The sequence below is a fragment of the Arachis ipaensis genome, chromosome B09 (genome assembly GCF_000816755.2).
Source record: "Arachis ipaensis cultivar K30076 chromosome B09, Araip1.1, whole genome shotgun sequence".
Lineage (NCBI taxonomy): Eukaryota > Viridiplantae > Streptophyta > Magnoliopsida > Fabales > Fabaceae > Arachis > Arachis ipaensis.
Genome location: NC_029793.2, coordinates 72606014 through 72611550, shown reverse-complemented (window position 1 = coordinate 72611550; position 5537 = coordinate 72606014).

Here is a 5537-nt window from a genome sequence, read left to right as displayed (position 1 = left end):
CATTTTGTGGTGGTGGTTGGTATCCCATATGATTTTCTTGCTCATCTTGTGTCTCTGAAGCAAATCTCCATGAATTGGAGTTCTCAGAATGTATATTCTCTTGGTGATATTCCCAGCCACCATTAGAGATTGGTGATGGTGGGTAATATCCCATAAAATTTGTTTGATCATAAGATGAGTTGAACCCCATTTGAATTTTGTAAAACACAACACCAAAGAAAATTGAAATTCATATCTCAGAGATGAATTTCTTAGTGAAGCAATAACTCAAACACCTTGGTTTCAACTTAGAACAGAGAACAAAAATAAAGAAAATGCTTGATCTAGACTTTTCACCCACTTAATCATTGTTGATCTAAATCAATCCCCGGCGCCTTTCCTCAGCAAGCTTCCTTTTGCAAATGACTTGATTGATCTTGCTTGCTGGATCAGGGACAGGATTGGTGCTCTTGTTAGTTGCCTTTACTTCTTTGAATCCAAGTCTTGGTTGCTGTGTGATTATTGGAGTTTTGTATTTATCCAGAGCCTTTTGAATTGGTGGTTCCATGTACTTCTCTGCTTCACTTGAGTTTGAAATTCTTTGGTTGTCTTTCTCACTTTCTTGCTCTTCCACTTCCTCCCTTTCACTCAACATTTGACTTAATAGCTTTTTCATTGAGGAGGTTTGTTGATCTTCCCAACATTTCTTCATCTCCTCTTCATATTTTTCAATCACAGATTCAATTGTTGAGAGTTTTTGGGTCAGGGACGTTTGTGAGAGTTGTGAGTCTTTATGTTCTCTTGTCATCTCAAGTGCAGTTTCATTTTCAACCACCTCATTCTTTATTGAAAGTTCACTTGATGCAGTAGCCTCCTCATCTTGCTCTTCCACTTCGACAAGGAAAATTAAAGTGCAGAAAGTAAATTGCATTGAAACTTAAAGAGCAAGAAATGTAAATTGCAAGAATCTTAAATTGCAAGAAATGTAAATTGCATGAAATTAAAAGGGAGTGGGTGCTGGAAATTAAAAAAAAGCAGTAGATCAAGTAATTGGAAAGTTAAATTGCAAGAAGAATAAAGGAAATTAGGTACTGGGATTCATGAAATCAAACACGGAAGTGTAAATAACAATCAAACAGAGAAGTAAAAGATGCAGCAGGTTCAACAGATTTAGAAAATCACTTTAAAATCAAAATAGAGAGCAACTGGGCTCAATTGCAAAATCTAAATGAGAGGTTGAAGATCTCAGGGGTTGGATGAGACTAGAAACCAAGTCTAGATCTCAATTCCTTCCTTGATCCAACAGAGAATAATTGTAGAAGAAAATAGAGAAGAAAGCAGTAAAGAGAGTTTTGATTCAAATCACAATTCACTGAAATTATGCAGACAAGTAAACAGAGAGAATTCTCAAGGTGAGATTGAAATAGAATTTCTTCAATTCTCAACCCAAGATTCAAAACAAAAATGAAAACTAAGAGAGAGATTTCTGTATTCCTAATGCTCCCTAGTGGAGCTCGCCCGCCTAATAAAAATGAAACAGATGCCTATTTATAGGCATTTTTACAAAATGAAAATGAAATTCAAAACAAATTACAATTAAAATAAAATTTCTATTCTAACTATCTCTTGTGCCTTTGAGTGGTGTCAATTGGGCCCTTGCTCTTGATGGAATTGGGTTGACAAAAGCCTCTGTTGATTGCTCTTGGAGTTGGAGAGAAACCCATTGTGAACCGGGCCATGAATCATAAAAGTTTGAGTAAAAGTTTGAGTAAAAGTTTGAGGCAAACTTTTACTCAAACGTTTTATACCAGCTGCCCTTATTTGCTGCTACCAGCGTTTGGGCTAAAGTTTGAGGTCAAACTTTTAGCCAAACGTTGGGCCTTCTTGCAAGCATGTTGGGGTACTATTTTGTCTGCTTGTCAACGTTGCAAATTTCATGCCCACTATAGACTATTATATATGGTTAGAAAGCTCTGAATGTCAGCTTTCTAACCCAATTGGAATCACCTCAATTGGACATCTACAACTCAAGTTATGCTCATTTGAAGAGGACAAGGTCGTTGGCCTTGGTGTGCAGCGTTTGAGGTAAAGTTTGCCTCCAACGTGGTCAAAAACGCCAGTTCTCGAGGCTCAAACATACTGTCCACCCCATACTATTATATACTGTTGGAAAGCCCTGAATGGCTACTTTCCAATGCCGTTGGAAGCACATCATTTGGAGCTCTACAGCTCGAGTTATACTCCGTCGAAGGTGCAGAGGTCAGTTGGCCTCATTGCAGGTTGCCACCATGTTCATTTATGCTAGCTTATTTTGTGCTCTTTTTGCTTCTTTTTCTTCTTATTTCCTACAAAGTTTATCAAATCAAAAGATCAAAGAAATATACCATTTAAGCAGCAAAGAATGCAATATTTAAGCACTAATCATAAATTTCTTGTATGAAAAAGCATAGAAAAACATGACATGATGACATGTCATCAGTACCACGCAAAGAGGGTAAGTGAGGGAGAGAGTGTAGTATGTGATTTGGTGAAAAGGAAACAAAAAATTACTAAGTGTTTGTGAGTTGTGTTAAACTTTTTTGCAATAGATACATTAGGCATCACTTTTAAAATGCACCCAAAACTTAATAAATAGGCTACCGTCTAAAAGCATCTCCTTTGATACGAAAAGTGAATTTATAGATATCAACCTACGGCTACGCTTTATAAGTGATTTCTATAATACCTAAGGCTACACTTTTTAAATGATGCCACAATTGTGTATCCTTTTCTCTTATAAAAAGGCAACACGGGGAAAAGCGTAGCCTATTTATTCAAATGTAACTTAAAAAAAGTGTGGCTGAATGGGTATTTTTCTTGTAGTGAATAAGTGTGTGGGTCCTAACTTGCATGCGGTTTAGAACTCACACCCTAGTATTTAAAAATCATGTCACAATTATACAAAAGAAAACATGCACTTCACTCATTCTAGTGTGCTTGAGATACTTTAAAAGACTTGTAGGTTAAATCAACCACACAAGTAGTGAAGAGGCATGAAAGCATTCAAGCAAAAATCAAGCAATTGTGAAAGGGGATAAAGCATTGACATTGATTGATGTGTAGGTAGACTTAGTGAACAAAATGGTATATGAAACTCACACAATAATCAATGACACATATTGAAGTTGTTGCAACACCTAAGTGACATAGAGGTGAAATACATGGATGCTATGGAACTTAGGAAAAAGGATATAGAAGTCAAAAATCAATCACATAGCAAGCATGGTCCACAAAGCTTGAAAAGCTCAAAAATACGTCACTAGGTAAGCTTCGATCCAATTTCACAATTCCACAATCTCAATGCATAAAATAGGTGATGGTCACTTAGAACAAGCATCCTAAAAAAAATGCATTGATAATATACAATTGCCTAACAATGGATGATGAATGCATGGTGGCCAAAACATGCAATTCAAAGAGGTAAGATGCATGAAGGCAATGTAACAAGTACTTGGTATCCAAAAGAGTCAAACATGAAAAATTCCAAACCAAGTAATAAATTGCAACCTCAACAAAGGAATCCAATAATGACAATAACGAAAATGATGTTAAACTAACATCCCATTAGTAATAAGCAGCAGTAAATGGTAAACAAGATTAGTAATCCAACACTTATAATGGAAAACAAAAGTTAAACTAACTAAAAGAAATGGTGTTACATGATGCTTGGTGGTGTTGGATGATGATTTAAGAGTGGAAAGAAAAGAGAAGAAAGAAAGAAATGGAAAGAGGAGAAGAAAAGAAGGTGAGTGAAACAGGGTGATCCATGCGTGCGCGTCATGTGCGCGTAAGCGTGGATTGATGAAAATGGAAGCGACGCATACGCGTGCAGTGCGCGTACGCGTGCATGGTAAGGCAGAGCGTCGACGTGGACGCGCAAGGTTCGCGTTCGCGTGCCCTGGGGCACAAAGTTGGCACACTTCAGGCACAACTCTCGGGTGAATGTATGGGAAGTGGAAAAATTCCATCCACGCGTACGCGTACATGGCGCGTCCACGTGGATGGCCGAAATTGCTTGATTCACGCGTACGCATGGAGTGCGCGTGCACGTGGGTGGTGCTCTATTTTTCAAAATTTTTCTATGTTTTTGCACCAAACCAAGCATTTCAAACCTCCAAACAACTACCAAAACATCATAAAAACTTATTTAACCTACTAAACTACCAAACAAATTTAACAAATCAATCAAAACATGAGATTAAACCTATTTTACCAATATGTACAAAAGGAAAAATGAAAAGATGTTACCATGGTGGGGTGTCTCCAACCTAGCACTTTTGTTTATTGTCCTTAAGTTGGACTTATGGGGAACTCCTCTCAAGGTGGCTTGTGCTTGAATCCATCCTTGAACATCCACCAATGCTTGGACTTCCGTTGTGCTTCATCATTCAAAGTTAGTAACTCCAAGCTTTGATGGAGTTCTTCACAAACCGTAAGCTCCCAAAGTTGATCTTCCTTGTGCGATCCAGGATCCCACACTTTGTTTTCACACCCGCCTTGAAGTTGACTCTCATTATTAGCCCATCCGGGTGGTGAACAAGGTGAATTCTCTATAAAGTGACCAACAATCCTTCTAGACCCATCTAGGTGAGCACTACTCCAACCTTTATATCTCATATTTGATGCATCAACCATAATGAGCCTTGAATTGCAACGCCAACCACGAAACATCTTTCTTTTATGCTTCATCCCACAAAGCATCCTAAGTTGGCCATCCGTTTCAAGCAAACCATATTCAAGTGGGATAATAAAGCTAATAGAAATGAGTTTCACCCACTCAAATGAAGGTGTAGATGGCAACCTAGGCAAAGGTGAGTCCAAGGGTCTTGACAAAGCGTATTCAATTCCCATCCTCCTTTTCCTGAGGACTTCCACCTCTTTACAAGATCTCTTAATTTCAATCCTTTATTCAACAATTTTATCTAAACCTTTTCCCTTACTCAAATCATAAATAGAAGGACGAGAGAGATTTACCTCCACATTGATTTCAAATCCAATGGGGGAAGGTTTTTCATGTTTAAAGGTATCTTCACTACTAAGACTTGGTGCTTGATCTTCCTCACCAAGGGAACTCAATTCTTGCTCTATTCCATCCAAGTCTTCATATGGAATATGCCTTGAAAGGTGTGCACTTTCCTCCCTAGCATCAATTTCAATCATCTTGGAGGGGTTTTCTTCAACTCTATGTTCCCATGGAGGCTCTGCATCTCCTAAGTCTTCAACCACTTCTTCCTCTTCTTCAATAATCTCTACCTCCTCTTCTTGTTGCATTTCTTGCTTTAACTCCTCTTCTTCACCTTGGAGCTTCAAGTTCACTCCCTCACTAAGCTCCTTCGTTGCTTCTCCACATTCCACAATAGAAGTGCCTTGATCGCATAGGCTTAGGCGGGATGAGACTATGTTGCCAATGGCTTCTACCATGATAGCCGTTTTTGCTCTTAACTTCTCAAATTTCTTTTCATCCTCCTTGTGTTGCCTTAAGATATGAGATTCAAGATCCCTTAATTCTAGCATAAAGG